This window comes from Anomalospiza imberbis, chromosome 35 (genome assembly GCF_031753505.1).
Source record: "Anomalospiza imberbis isolate Cuckoo-Finch-1a 21T00152 chromosome 35, ASM3175350v1, whole genome shotgun sequence".
NCBI lineage: Eukaryota > Metazoa > Chordata > Aves > Passeriformes > Viduidae > Anomalospiza > Anomalospiza imberbis.
The window spans coordinates 269,750-285,383 of NC_089715.1; the positions used below are offsets into that span (position 1 = coordinate 269,750).

General features: G+C 53.0%; 2 pseudogenes; one reads left to right on the forward strand and one right to left on the reverse strand.

Moving 5' to 3' along the window:
• Positions 1–15,634, reverse strand: part of LOC137464036 (zinc finger protein 208-like) — a 1,110,012-nt pseudogene that overhangs the window by 74,385 nt on the left and 1,019,993 nt on the right.
• LOC137464035 (zinc finger protein 850-like) overlaps positions 1–15,634 on the forward strand; it is a 1,110,255-nt pseudogene that overhangs the window by 65,966 nt on the left and 1,028,655 nt on the right.

The window sequence follows — 15,634 nt, forward strand, 5'->3', positions numbered from 1 at the left end:
GCTGTGAGGAGAAGCTGAGGGACTTGGGCTGCTGGAGCTTCTGAAGAGGAGGCCCAGGGCTCCTCCTGCAACTGCTCCCAGGGTGGTTTCAGAGAATCCCAGAATCAGCAAGGCTGGAAAAGACCTTGGAGATCATCAAGTCCAACCTTTGCCTTGACACTGCCTTGTGTCCCCTGAGCCTCCTCCTCTCCAGGATCAACAACCCCAGCTCCCTCCGCTGCTCCTCACAGGACTTGTGCTCCAGACCCCTCACCAGCCTTGTTGCCCTTCTCTGGACACGCTCCAGCCCCTCCAGATCCTTCCTAAATTGGGGGGCCCAGACCTGGACACAGCACTCGAGGTGCTGCCCAACCAGTGCTGAGCACAGGGGAAGAATCACTGCCCTGCTCCTGCTGGCCACACCATTCCTGATCCAGGCCAGGAGCCATTGGCCTTCTTGGCCACCTGGGCACACTGCTGGCTCATGTCCACCCTGCTGTCCATCAGTCCCTGCAGGTCCCTTTCTGCCTGGCTGCTGTCCAGCCACTCTGTCCCCAGCCTGTAGCGCTGCAGGGGTTGTTGTGGCCAAAGTGCAGGACCTGGCACATGGCCTTGTTAAACCTCACCTAGTTGGATTTGGTTCCTGGATCCAGACTGTCCAGGTCCCTCTGCAGAGCCCTCCTGCCTTCCAGCAGATCAACACCCCCAGACAACTTGGTGTCACCACGGTTCCATGAGGCCCCAGAGTGTCCCAATGGTCTCCATGATTCCATGAGGCCTCCCAGTGTCACAATGTCCCTTTGGTGTCACAAAGTCCCTTGGATCCTTGGGCCCTGCAGTGTCACAATGGCACCGTGGTGCCCCAGGGCCCTGCAGTGTCACAATGGATCCTTGGTTCCATGAGGTCTGGCAGGGCAGCAATGCTCTCCTTGGTTCCCGCTGTCTCCCACTCCTCCCACTGTCAGGCTATAGAAGGACACCTGGCTGATGAAGGGGAGTGGGAGTGGGTACCTACTCGAGGAGGTAATAATAAAAATCCCTCCCAACCCCCTCTCCCAAGCAAGGTGCCACTTCAGATTCGGTATGATCCCCTGGATCTGGAGAGTCAGCCAGATGGTTTAGAAGAAAATTATCTGCCCAGTGAGCCTCCCAATTATGATTCATCTGTGAGACAGATCAGCACCTCTAACATCAAAAAGGAAAGAAGGGTAATCGTGGTGGGTGACTCCCTCCTGAGGGGAACAGAGGGCCCCATATGTCGACCAGATCCACCCCACAGAGAGGTCTGCTGCCTCCCTGGGGCTCGGGTACGGGATATCACTGACACACTGCCTGGGCTGATTCAGCCCTCTGATTATTGCCCACTGCTGATACCCCAGGCTGGCAGTGATGAGATTGAAAAGAGGAGTGTCGGGACAATGAAAAGGGACTTTAGGACATTGGGTCAGGTGGTTAATAGGACAGGGGCACAGACAGTCTTTTCCTCAGTCCCTTTGGAGTCTGAGAAAAACGCAATGCAATAGGAGAGCTCACATTATCAACAAGTGGCTCAAGGGTTGGTGTCATTGGCCAAATTTGGGATTCTTTAATCATGGGGCAACTTTTACAGCACCTGGCCTGCTTGGACCAGACGGGCTCCATCTTTCTGTGAAGGGCAGAAGAATTTTAGCTCATGAACTGTCAGAACTTGTTGAGAGGGCTTTAAACTAGGTCTGAAGGGGGAGGGAGATGTAGCTGGGTTGTCTGGAAGCAGGCTCGTGCGTGGTAAGCCTGAGTTAGGGGTGAAATCAGCAGCCCAGCTGTGGTGCCTGTACACCAGTGCACACAGCATGGGTGACAAACAAGAAGAGCTGGAGGCCATGGTGCAGCAGCAGAGCTGTGATGTAATTGCCATCACAGAAACAGGGTGGGACGACTCACATGGCTGGAGCGCTGCACTGGATGGCTGCAAGCTCTTCAGGAGAGACAGGAAAGGGAGAAGAGGTGGAGGGGTGGCCCTTTACATTAGGGAGGCTTTTGACACCATAAGTATTGAAACTTATGAAGATGGAGTTGAATGTCTATGGGTAAGATTTAAGGGAAGGCCAACAAGGCTGACATCCTACGGGGAGTCTGTTATCATCCACCCAGCCAGGAAGAAGTGGTGGACAGGTTATTTTTCAAGCAGCTCGAGAATGTTTCTGGATCATCAGCCCTTGTTCTTGTAGGCGACTTCAACCTACCAGACATCTGCTGGGAACTCAATACAGCAGAAAAAAGGCAGTCCAGGAATTTTTTAGGATTTGTGGAGGACAATTTTTTTTGTCACAGCTGGTGAGTGAGCCCACCAGGAGAGGGATTATGTTAGATCTGTTGTTTGTAAATAGAGATGGGCTGGTGGGAGATGTGGTGGTTAGAGGTCACTTGGGGCACAGTGATCATGAAATTATAGAATTCTCAATATTTGGTGAAGTCAGGAGGAACACTAATAAGATTTTTACATTGGACTTCGGAGGGCAGACTTTGGCCTACTTAGGAGACTTATTCAGAGAGTTCCTTGGGAAGCAGCCCTTAAAAACAAAGGAGTTCAGGAAAGGTGGGTCTGCTTCAAAACAGAGATCTCGAGGGCGCAGGAACAGACTGTCCTTGTGTGCCGAAAGATGAGTCGACTAGGTAAACATCTAGCCTGGATGGGCAAGGAGGATTTGAAGGAACTTAGGAATAAAAGGAGGATGTATCATCTTTGGAAGGAGGGTCAGGTCTCTCAGGAAGTATTAAATACTAGGAGTTGCTAGGGCATGTAGGAAAGAAATTAGGGAGGCTAAAGCTCAGTTTGAACTTAAAATGGCAGCTTCTGTAAAGGATAATAGAAATATTTTTATAAATACATCAATGGTTAAAGGAAGGGTAAGACCAATCTTTGTTTTCGATTAGATGTGGAAGGGAATTTAATAACTGCAGATGAGGAGAAGGCAGAGGTGCTTAATGCCATTTTTTGCCTCAGTTTTTAGTGAGAAGATGATTTGCCTTCAGGACAACTGTCCTCCTGGGCTGGTAGATGGTGTCAGGGAGCAGAGTGGGCCACTGTTATCCAAGAGGAGGCAGTCAGAGAACTGCTGAGCTGCTTGGATGTTCATAAATCTTTGGGACGAGAAGGGATCCACCCCAGGGTGACAGTGAGCTGTCAGATGAGCTTGTGAAGCCGCTCTCCACCATTTACCAGCAGCCCTGGCTCACTGTTGAGGTTCCAGATGACTGGAAGATGCCCAATGTGATGCCCATTCACAGCAAGGGTGCGAAGGAGGATCCTGGTAATTCCAGGCCAGTGAGCCTGAGCTCAGTACCCGGTAAGGTCATGGAACAGTTCACACTGAGTGCCATCACACAGCACTTCCAGGATGGCCAGGGTGTCAGACCCAGCCAGCAGGGGTTTAGCAGGGGCAGGTCATGTTTGACCAACCTGGTCTCCTTCTATGACCAGGTGACCCTCCTGGTGGATGCAGGACAGGCTGTGGATGTCTCTATTTGGACTCCAGCCAGGCCTTTGACACTGTCTCCCACAGCACACTCCTGGAAAAGCTGCAGCCCACGGCTGGGACAGGAGCACTCTGTGCTGGGTTCAGAACTGGCTGGATGGCCGGCCCAGAGAGTGGTGGTGAGCGGTGCTGCATCCAGCTGGGGACAGTCACCAGTGCTGTCCCTCAGGGCTCTGTGCTGGGCCAGCTCTGTTCAATGTTTTTATTGACCACATGGATGAGGGGATTGAGGCTTTCATTAGTAAATCTGCAGATGACACTAAGCTGGGAGCGTGTGTCCATCTGTTGGAAGGTAGGAGGGCTCTGCAGGGACACCTGGAACAGCTGGGTAGATGTCAGAGTTCAATAAGTTTAAATTTAATAAATCCAAGTGCCCAGTCCTGCATTTTGGCCACAATAACCCCCTGCACTGCTCTAGGCTGGGGACGGTGTGGCTGGACAGTGCCCAGGCAGAAAGGGACCTGGGGCACTGGTCGACAGCAGGCTGGACATGAGCCAGCAGTGTGCCCAGGTGGCCAAGAAGGCCAATGGCTCCTGGGCTGGATCAGGTATGGTGTGGCTAGCAGGAGCAGGGAGGTCATTCTTCCCCTGTACTTGGCACTGGTGTACTTGGCATTCTTCCCCTGTAGTGGCACTGTTCCTCGAGTGCTGTGTCCAGTTCTGGGCTCCCCAATTTGGGAAGGTGATGGAGAGGCTGGAGCATGTCCAGAGAAGGGCAACAAGGCTGGTGAGGGGCTTGGAACACAAGTCCTGTGAGGAACGACTGAGGGAGCTGGGGTTGTTCCGCTTGGAGATGACTCAGAGATGACCTTATCACTCTCTACACTCCCTGAAAGGTGGTTGCAGTCAGGTGGGGTCGGTCTCTTTCTCCTCACAGCAACTGACAGGACCAGAGGACAGTGTCTTAAGCTGCACCAAGGGAAATTTAGGTCGGATATTAGGAAAAAAATTTTTTATGGAAAGGGTGATAAAGTACTGGAATTGTCTGTCCAAGGACTCGGTGGAGTCACCACCATGGGATGTGTTTAAAAAAAGACTGGATGTGGCACTCAGTGCCATGGTTTAGCTGAGGTGGTGTTAGGGCATGGGTTGGACTTGATGACCTTAAAGGTCTCTTCCAACCCAACAATTCTGTGATTCTGTGATTGTGTGACACCACAGACCAGGTTGTGACATCATACAGTTGGCTGTGACATCCCTGGTTTATTATGTGACAACACAGAGCATGCTGTGACATCACAGGATGCCTGTATGACATCACAGAGCAGAGCAAGCTGTGAGGTCAAAGAGTGTGCTGTGACATTATAGGGTGGCTGTGTTCCATCACTGAAGGTGTTGTGACACCGCAGGGTGGGTCTGTGAGCCCACAGAGGTGCTGTGTGACAAGTTAAGTGAGTTCTGCCATCACAGAGCAGGCTGTGACACCACAGAGCAGGCTGTGACATCACAGAGGAGGTTGTGATGTCACAAATTCGGCTGTGACATTCGGCTGGCTGTGTGACATCACAGAACGGGCTGTGAGGCCACAGAGAAGACTCTGCCATCAGAGAAAAGGGCTCTGTGACATCACAGAGCAGCTGTGTGATGCCACAGAGAAGGCTGAGACAATACAGAGTGGGTTGTGACATCACAGAGCAGGCTGTGAAATCACAGAGCAGGCTGTGACATCACAGCGAGGCTGCATAACATCACAAAGGTGGCTGTGACATCATAGAGCTGGCTGTGACATCACAGGGTGTCTGTGACATCACAGGCTGGGCTGTGACATCACAGGGCAGATTTTGTGATATCACAGAGCAGACTGGGACCTCAAAGAGCAGGCTGTGACATCACAGGACACCTGTATGAAATCACAGGTGGCCTGTTACATCTCAGAGTGGGCTGTGTGACATCACAGGGGCTGTGTGACATCACATAGGGCTGTGTGACATCACAGGGGCTGTGTCAGGCCACTGGGGAGGTCACTCCACCCCAGCCCCCCCTCCCAGTTCCCCCAGAGAAGTCCAACGCTGCTCGTGCACTGCGGGGTCCCCTGTCCCCCCGGGTCCCCCCCGCCCCTGGCGCCGCAGCCTCCCCCAGAGGATGTTCCACGAGATCCACTCCAGAGCCTGACATGGGGATGGGGCCATGGGGGGTGGGACAGGGGGACAGGAACCCCCGGCAGCGTCCCCGTGTCCCCCAGGGCCAGAGCCTGGGCCAGGAGTCCTTCACCCTGTTACCAACGAGGGCTTGAGAGCGCTGAAAAAATCCCCAGCAAGGGATCAGCAAAAACCAGATTTAATATTAAGTGACAGCACCACAAAGTTCCTGGGCAAGAGTCACTCTGCTCCTGACTGGACACTGCAGGCACACCAAGGAAACAAAGCAACAACAAAACCAAACAGAATCCAGGAAATCAAACCAGAAATGAGCCAAGTATTGGGGCTTTCCTTCCTATGGAAAAGAACTGTCCTTCTCCTGCAGGTACCCATGGCTACAATTGGGATTTCCACCTCCAACATTGCCTGTTGTGACAGACTGGAGGAGATTGTTGGCTGGAAACATTTCATGTGTGGGGAGGAAGGGGCAGGTCCAGCCTTGCCCTGCCCTGGAACCCCAGCCCTGCCCTGCCCTGGAACCCCAATCCCCCCAGAGCCTCTATCCCAGCCCAGCAGTGTCTGCCAGTCCCTGGCACAGCACAGGCAATGCTCCACAGCCACCTCTGGAGCCCCCAGCCCAGCTCCTGAGGGACCAAATGACCCCAAGTGCCACCTGGGGAAGGGCCCAGGAACACCAAGGGGCATTTAAGGCTGAGTACAAGGCAAGCACACAGCTTGACCCTACCTCCTCTTGGAATTTGTCTGAACATCACTGGAATCCAGGAGTTGGTAGCTCTCTGTGTGCTTCTCTAAATCTTATTTTTCTCTCTTTCTGTGTCTACTTCTTCTATGTCTGTCGTCTTGCAAATTTTGATTAACTTAAAACTGAACAGTTTGTGAAGTTGAATGGGCCAAGTTAATGCTTTGAGAAGCATTTTTTGTTGGTTGAATGTTGTATAAGACATTTTGCCAAAGTTTCTCTAATTTTTTTACAGTTCCCCAAAAAAGGTTTTGTTCTTTTCAGCTCCTGAGAATCTCTTCTTGGTATTTCTCCTGTTCATCCAACTCAGAGGACACAAACAATTGTAATTCCTCTTAAATGTCTCCTTGAGAGAGTTGTCTGGGAGATGGGGGTCAGGGCTTGTGTGTCCTGCTTGGCACAGCCCAGGCAGGGCTTTCACAGCCACATTCCACACTCCATTTCCCAGCTGGAGCCGCTGGTGCCTCTGAGTTCTGCTGCCACAGACCCAGGGACGCTCTCCTTGTCTGCCCATTCCCCCACGGTCTCTGGGCAGGGATGGCCTCAGTGGGAGCTGCTGACATCCTCAGCAACTTGGAGACTGCTGCTGAATTTTACTGCTCCAGAAGCTTGCTCAGCCTTCAGCTCTTCAGTTCAGCAATTCAGTGTCCCAGAGCTCATTAACATTCAGAACAGATTAACAAGTGAAACCTCTGGGAATAATGTAAGTTTTCAAAAAATTTTGTGGTTAATTAGCCCAATTACAGAAGCCTCTTCAAAGTGAATACACTAGATTTAAAAAGACAGTGAGAAAAGATTTTTTGGTCCTGTTTAGGTTTCTCTTCCCTGTTAATACACTGATATGTGCACTCTCCAATTGACACTGAATCCAAGTACCTCCTCATGTAGTTGGAATAGATATGAAAATCAAGACCCTTCATGGCTGACAATCAATCAGACTCTGTCCCTACCCCCACCCCACCATTTCCCCCATCCAAGCCCTGGCACTCAGAGCAGCCTTGTGCAAATCTGAGCTCCCTCCAGCCCAGGCTGCACCTGCAGGTTTCAGTTCCTTGGCTCCAACTCCCACCTGCTTTCCCTGGAGAAGGAGCTGCCCGAGACACAGAGGGATGTTCATTTCTTGTCAGCCAGCAAACCCAAGGGAAGGCACAGCTCCATCAAATGCAAAAGTCATTCCTCTGCTGGATATTAAATCCACTTTGCACAGCAGACAGTCTCAGAGCAATGGAAAACACCTTCTGTGCCCAGCACAGATCCCAAGGCCCCCCAACCCCTCCCTGCCCTGATTCTGCCCAGATTTTCTCTTTGCACACAGGAGTCACAGGCTGAAGTCAGGAGCTCCCTCCATGCGCCGAGGGGGGAAAAGGGAGAAAGTGGATGAAGAGCTCTCCTGTGCAGAGCCAAGGTCCAAGTGCCCCTGCAGTGGGAACCACAACTCATCAGGTTTGTGTCCTTTGGGCTCAGGGATGGTGACACTCAGAGGCACAGAAAGGTTTCCTGCCAACAAACACAAGTTGAACATTTGAACAGTTTAATAACCATCCCAGCTCTTCCCTCAGCTCTCTGTGATGTCCCAGCAGCATCTGACATGTCCCCCATCCTCAAGGGATTTCTGTACAGGAACAGTTTTAGACAAAGACACAAGAAAAGGTAATTCTATGACAGATTTAAAAATAGTAAGATATAATTCATATTTATTTGAACTTCAGAAAGATTGGGCCACTCCCTGATGTGCAAAGCGTGGAACCAGTCCATTGAGAGACATTTGAAAGACCAGAAAGCATCTGGAGGGGGAAATCTGGGTGCAACGGGAAGTACATAGATCCACCTGGTCTAGTGCAGAGATGTTCTTAGACATGGCCATTTCAACAGGAGAACTGGAAACACCTGAAGGAAGAGGGAGAGGAAAGAATAAACAGAATATTGGTGACTCAAGGAGATGGGAAGATCAGTATTTCTTCTCCTTCTGCCATCAGTACATCAGAAAATTGCTGTTTCTTAAAAGTACTGAAGTGATGCATATACTAAAAATGTGCTTGTATAATATGAAATGTACAAGTACTAAAACCTGTGCCCCTTTCCAGGCAGACACCAGCTGTGTGCCCATGACCAGGCAGTGCCACTTGTGCCCTGAGGTGCCGAGCTGGGATTGGATCTCTCAGAGAGGAGCTGAGGGGGAGCAGAGCACCTTGCAAGCTGCAGGTCCCTGCCAGCCCCGCAGGGCTCCTGTGCCATCAACATCTGCTCTGCTCCAGCCTGAAACAGGGCCCAGCATGGTGCTAGGACCATCAGAGAGCTGAGGTGTGTGCTGGAATTCAATGCCCTCCCCATGGCGCAGCAGCCCTGCATTTCCCTGCTCCAGCCTTGGTCTCCAGCACAGCCATGGAGGCTCTTTGGGCTCCTGAGTGTTCCTGCTGTGTCCATGCCCCCAAGGGCACAGAGCAGCCTCCTCTCTCGGGCACTTGCCTGTTTTCCATGCCTTGCACAGGCGCTGGCCCTGCCCCACAAGGCCTGGGCTGAGTCCTGCCCTGCACGCTCAGCCAGGCTGGGATGGACACTGATGGTTTCTGTGCCAGGCTCTCTGAGCCCAGCCCAGCTCCCTGCAAGCTCTGCCAGCTGCCCTGAGCTCTGTGCAGCACCAAGGGCCTCTCCCCAGCACAGCCCAGCCGGCTCTGGCCCCACAGCTCTGCTCAGCCCAGGCTGCTCTGGCCACTGGCCCCACGGCCTCAGCCCCTGGCCAGGGCACAGCAGCAGCTGCAGCTCAGCCAGGACTCAGCCCCAGCCATGGGGGAAGGGGCTTGGCCAAGGCCAAAGGAGGCTCCCTGGGTGCCCTGCTCCCCTCGGGCTGAGGTGCTGAGAGCTCTGCAGCCCCTGCTGCCATCCCATCTGCCCAGGCCAGCACAAGAGCCCGGCCTTGGGGCCCTCCAGAGCTGCTCCTGCTCCAGGCCCAGGGCCCATCCCAGAGCTGGGGCAGCCACAAAGCTGTGCCCATTGCTGGTCATCGCTGCTCTGATGGGGATGGAGCTTCAGCCACTTGGAGGCTGCTGATGAATTTTACTTCTCCAGAGGCCTCTTCTTTCTTGAGCTCTTCCTTTTAGGAATTCAGTGAGAAAGGCTCATAAAGATTTGTTTAAAACTTCCAAACAAGAACAGCCTATGGGAATAATTGAAGTTTTCAATTCTTCTGTGGTTAATTAGACAGATTTCAGTAGTGTATTTAAAGTGAATATACTGCTTTGCAAACTATGCAGAGAGAACTGCTTTGTCCTGTTTTCTTTTCCAGTTTATCCTGTTTATAGATTGATATCAACAATGTCGGATTGATATTGATCCCCAGCACCTCCTAATGGAGTCTGAAAAGATGTGAAAATCAAGACCCTTCATGGCTGACAATCAATCACACTTTGTCCCCAACCCCTCCCCACCATTTCCCTCATCCAACCCCTGGCACTCAGAGCAGCTGAGGAATGGAGTCACACCCAGGGGTGTCCCCAGGGCTCAGGATTGGGGCCAGGTCAGTGAAATCTCTTGATTGCTGATCTGGACGAGGCCATCGAGGGCACCCTCAGTCATTTCCAGGTGAGCCCAAGCTGGGTGGGAGTGTGGCTGTGCTGGAGGGCAGAAGCTCTGCAGAGGGATCTGGACAGGCTGGAGCCATGGGCCCAGGACAATTGGATGAGGTTCACCAAGGCCAAGGGCCAGATCCTGCCCTGGGCTCACAACCACCCCAAATCCCTGGCCGTGCCCTGCCCCTGATCCCCAAAGCCTGTCCTGTTTCCTTCATCCCTGCATTGCCAGGGACTTTCTGGGACAAGGGAGCTCTGCTCTGGGGATGGAGGGAGGTCCAAGCGCCACCACTGGAGTGGGAACCACAACTCATCAGGTTTGTGTCCTTTGGGGGTCAGGAACTGGTGAGAGTCAGAGGCACAGAAAGTTTCTCTTCATGGCCAACAGACCACAGTTGAACAGAACACAATTTAATAACAATCACACTCTTCCCTGAGCTATGTGCAATGTCCCAGCAGTGTCTGATGAGTCCAGCATCTACAAGTGATTTCCATATTAAAATTAATTTTAGACAAACGTGGTTCTATGATAGATAATAAACACAATTAATTTCTTGTATCAGGATGATTGTCCTGCAGTGGGGGCAAAACATCTCCATCAATTCCTGATTTGCAAAGCTGTCAGTGGAGGTTGGAGAAGGGAGGTCAGGCTGCTTTTGGTGTTGAGGAAATGCTGAAACCAGCTTGACTCATTTTAACTCCTCCTGGCCTGGCTGATCTCCCCTCTTTCCCTTTCTACCCATTGGCTTCTGTCTCCCACCAGGCTCCCCGGTGAAGAGCCTGGCTCTTTGTTCCCCATCCCCTCCTCGCTGGCACTGCCAGGCTGGGATGAGGAGCCCCTCAGCCTTCCCTGCTCGGGGCTGGACAAGCCCAGCTCCCTCAGCCTCTGCTCACAGCCCAAGGGCTCCAGCCCCACCTTGGAGGCCCTTCCCTAACCCTGCTCCAGCTGCCAGACATCTTTCCTGCCCTGGGGAACCCAACCCAGGCCACAGGGACCTGGATAATCCACGTCCTTGATGTCCTGGTCACACAGCCCTGGCCCCTTTTCCCCATGTCAGGCTCTGCGGTGGATCCTGTGGAACATCCTTTGCTGGGGGCTGTGGCTCCAGGTGGACCGGGGGGATACCGGGGGACAGGGACCCCGCTGGGCATGAACAGCATTGGACTTGTTGGGAGAAACTGTGAGGGGGAGCTGGGGTGGAGTGACCAACCCAGTGACCTCACACAGCCCTCCTGGGATGTCACACAGCCCCTCTGTGATGCCACAGCCAGCTCTGGGATGTCACAGCCCATTCTCTGATGTCACAGCCAACTCTGTGATGTCATAGTCCCAAAAATCCCCTCTTCCCTGAGGAAAGGTGAAGCCCAGCTGCCCTTTCCTTCTGCTGCCTCCTCCTCTCCTCAGCGAGGATGTCAAACTCCCCAGGAGCAGGAAAGTCCCCATTCCCTGTTTCCTTGTGGCTGCAGCCTGGAACATCCACTCAGAACAAAGAACTTTCTGACAGCCGTGCTGAATGACAGCAGGAGGAAGTTTTGAGAAATGAAGGAAATTGTATTTTGATAGGAAATAAAGTTTAAAAATTATTTCTTTCTGTCCCATTCATTTCAGTCCATTGCAGTTCTGTTTTCAGAGTGCCACCTTCTCAGCTGATTGTGTTTGTGTCCTCCTCTCTCTCCTGCCTCTCTTTGCCTGCTCTGTTTCTCTCTCCGTGTCTCCCTTGAGCCAGGGCAGCTGCCACCAAAGACCCTGCCCTGATTTAATTCCCAGTGCAGGAGCTACAACAACCATGGGTGAAGGTAGGAAGGCTGGCAGTGAAATGTCACTGTAGGATCTTGCTGCACTTGGCTTTTGGCCCCTTCTTAAGAGCTTTGCCTTCAAGGGCAGGAACATCTTTTCCTGGCTGGGAACTGGAATTCCAGCCCCTGGGAGTGTGTGCCACGGATCCCAGAGGGGCATTCCCGAGGCTCCCAGGGTGCTGCTCCTGCCCTGCCTCCCAAGGAGCTGTGCAGGGCCAGGGGACAAGGTGCAGCAGCTCCGTGGGCTCCTGCAGCACGCAGCAAAGGTGGCTGTGCTGGACATTTCCCAGCACATTCCCGGCTGTAGGCAGAGGGAGGGAGGAAAGGAAAGCGAGTCCCCGACACAATCCCGGAACGATTGGGGTGGGAACGGACCCTGCCCGCGGGTTACGATCCCGTGAGGGAGAGACGCCTCTGCCCCAGTGAAGGTGCAAATGAGAGCATGGGAGCGCAACGTGCGGATTCGACTGAACATAGATTGGACGGAACAAGAAATGGGAAGGAGAAAGGGAGAGACAGAAATAGTAAAGAGATCTCAGAGAGAGAGAAAGCAATCGGGAAAAGGTCTCAGAGAGACAGAAAGAAACAGGGAAAGGCTCCGGCCCGGACTCCGCAGCTCCCCGGGACACCCGCGGGGCGCAGCGCCTTTCACAATTCCAGCCGATCCGAGAAGGCGCTGGACAATTTCCAGCCAACCAGCGCTTTCCTCGCCGATGACTCACCGGTTGCCGGGCGGACCCGCAGAGCCCCGCGGCCCCGGGAGCGGAATTTCGGGCTCGGGCCGGGGGGACGGATCCGCACCGTGGGGGTCCCCGAGCCCCCTGCCCACCCCTGGGGCCGATCGGGGGCTGCCCCCACGCAGCAGCCGGTGCTGCGGCGGCCCGGGACAGAGGGGTGGGAAAGGGAGCTCCGGGCTGGGAGCGGAGGGGATGCGGGAGGAAGAGGAGGGACAGGAGGAGGAGGAGCAGCAGGAGCACGAGCGGGAGGATCCCGCCGCTCGCAGCGCTCGCACGCTGGGTCTGCAGCACCCCCTGCCCCGGGAGCATCGCCCCCAGCCCCGAGCCGCAGGGGAGGGGGAGGCCGAGCTCGCCCCGCCTCTATCGAGGGGTCTCCGGGAGGATTTTTCTGGAGAGTGTTCGGAGCCGGCAGATTCCGGCCCCGGATCCCTCCGGGCGTCCCTAAGAGGAGCTTTTTCCGGGGGAGGGGAGCTGTGATCGCCCCTCGGGAGGGTCCAGGGGGGTCCAGGCGGGGCTGGCCCGGTACTGACAGGGCGGGACATTGGTTTTGGGGATTCCCGTGAGAGCCGGGGCTGCGGAGCGTGGGACCCCCGGGGCGGGGAGAGGGGAAGGGGCGATAGCGGAGCTGGGGGACCCCCGGCAGCCCGGAGATGAGGCGGGGACGGGACCCCCTGACCCTGACAGGGCCGTATGCTGGGGTGACCTCGCGGTGCCCGTGTCCCCATTGGTCCGTGTAGCCCGAAATGAGTTCTGCACCTTTAAGGCTGGTTCTGAGAGCGAAGAGGGGCAGGAAGAAGCGCGCAGTTTGTTTCCAGGAGCTGCACTCGCTCCTCCACATTCCGGCTCCTGGACTGCTGTGATGCCTTAAGGAGCTGGAGCAGAGGCCAGACGGAGCCAAGAGGAATAAAGTGGATGTAATAAACGCCAATCACTTGTTTCAAAAATTTAGAAAAGTTTAATAAAAATAAAAATAAAATGGTTATAAAAATAATACAAGTGTAGTAATAAAGGTTAAACAATTAGAGTTAGGACAATTAATGAGACAATAGCAGCAAAGAGTTACAGCCCGGGCTGGGTACCTCTTTCTGGACAAAAGTGAGCCAGGAAAAGGACCCCGTTAAAAGAAAATTTACTCTTTAAGAAGGGTAATCTGTTGCATGTACAAAACACTTTATGCATATATTTTATTTAAAACAAGAAATTCATCTGGTACTTGTCAAAAAATTTTCTGTAATCCCCAGGCGCCTTCCAGTCTAAGTCAGGCTTGAAGAAGTTTGTTTCTGCTGATAAGGAAAACCATAAATTCCTCTCCTCTGGAAAATGTATGGGTTTCTGTAATTGTTACCTCTGTGCAAAGAATTTCTTGATTATCTTCTCCTTTTCTTGAGCTAATTAAAAGAATACCTTACACACATAATTTCTATTTTAACTACTAAAGCTTAATTTTAAATACAAAACTACATTTACTATATTATTAAAATGTTAATACAACATAACTTTCCAACCTAGCATAACACATATAGTAAATATCTGCGTAGAGCCATGTAATATGCATTTTTCACAGTGGATATTTATTGAAGTGCCTTCAAAGGCCACACCCCGGCAGTGCCGGAGCCACAGTCGTGGCTCTGCCCGGATGGCTCCAAGATGGAAGCAAAAGAGGGCTTGGTCATGAGATCTCACATTTTTATAAGTTTTACTCCATTTGCATACAGGATTTAACTGCCCAATTAATAGCTTCAAATTATGAAGTTTCATCCTCCTTGCTGGCTTGCTTTCCTGCCCTCCTCTTTTCCCGTTGTTTGTGCTTTGGGCCTGAAGTTTGAAGAGATTGTCCTTGACTCTCCAGCTAGAACAGGATTGTTTTGTCTTCACCACCCTGTGAAAAGATCGCAGTAACACTTAGTAGAAAGCTAAAGCTGCACAGCAAAACAGAACAGAAAAACTTAAACCTAAGGTATCAGTTGTCTGCTAGCAGACAGGCAGCAGGACAGAGCTCTCCTTTGCTTTTAGTTAGTTTTTAGCTCGCTGGGGCAGGGAAGTTCCCTGGATGGTGGTTTTTCTTTTTCTTTGGAGCTGTTTAAACCTGCTCTGGACTGAGCACCAGAAGAGCACTGGCAGCTCGCACCTGTGGCCCACCGGGCCGGGCCTGGGCCACGGAGGGACTGATCAGAGATGGAGTGAGCCGAGCTGCAGCCCACGGAGGGACTTTCTGAGTTTGTCATCTCTTTTGGAGCAGCAACAGGTTGTATTGTTTACTATTGTTCATTTTCTGTGCTGGTGAATGCTTTGCCTGTTAAATAAACAGTTTTTTTCTACTTTTCTCCAAGGAAATCTTTTCTCGAACTGGTTGGGGGAGGGGTCGCTTGAATCTGCTTTCTCGAAAACCCCCTTTGGGCGTTTTCTCCCAAATTTGCCCTAAACCAGGACAGGGTGGTGGGGAGAGGGGAGAGCCCCAAGTGCCTGGACCGGGGGGAGGCTGGAGAGGGGAACCCTTGTACCCCAAAACCCCCCAGCATCCCTAAGCAGGACCCTGGAGAAGGGGGATCCCCAGGACCCACGGGATCCCCTGCAGCCCTGAGACGGGGAACCACCAGAACCCCAGAGGGATCAGACTGCAAATGGGACACCCCCTGGTTTTTTGGTTTTTTCATTCACTCTTGATTTTTGGAGGTTTTTATGGACACCTGGAGACATCTGGAGATGGATTTGGGCAGGAGGAATCACCAACCCAAGGCGTTCACACCTTGTTTTTCCCCAAACCAGGATTCCACATTCCCAAAATTTGGCTGGATGGAGGAGGAGGAGGCTGCAAGGAAGATGCCCTGGGACACCCAGGCAGGTGAGGAGGAAGTCAGTGCCCCTTTCCCCCTCTCTCCTGCTCCATCTCCCAGCCCAGCACGGCCCTGGCTGCAGGACAGCCCTGCTGCCGGTGCCGTCCTGCCGGGGACGCACTGGGGGGATCTCCTTGCCCTTCCCTGTGGCACGGAGGCAAATCCCATCCTCTCCTTGTCCTTCCTCCCCCAGAGCAGGAGCTGAGGATGGAGAGCAGGGAGGACAAATCCCCGCAGCAGAACCTCATGGAAGAGGCCGTTTTGCGCAGCTCCACGGCGCAGGAATCCAACGGGGAGGAAAAGCCCTGGAGATGCCGCACGAGGAGGGGCTGCAAACACAGATCACGGGGATCTGAGGAGGAAAGACC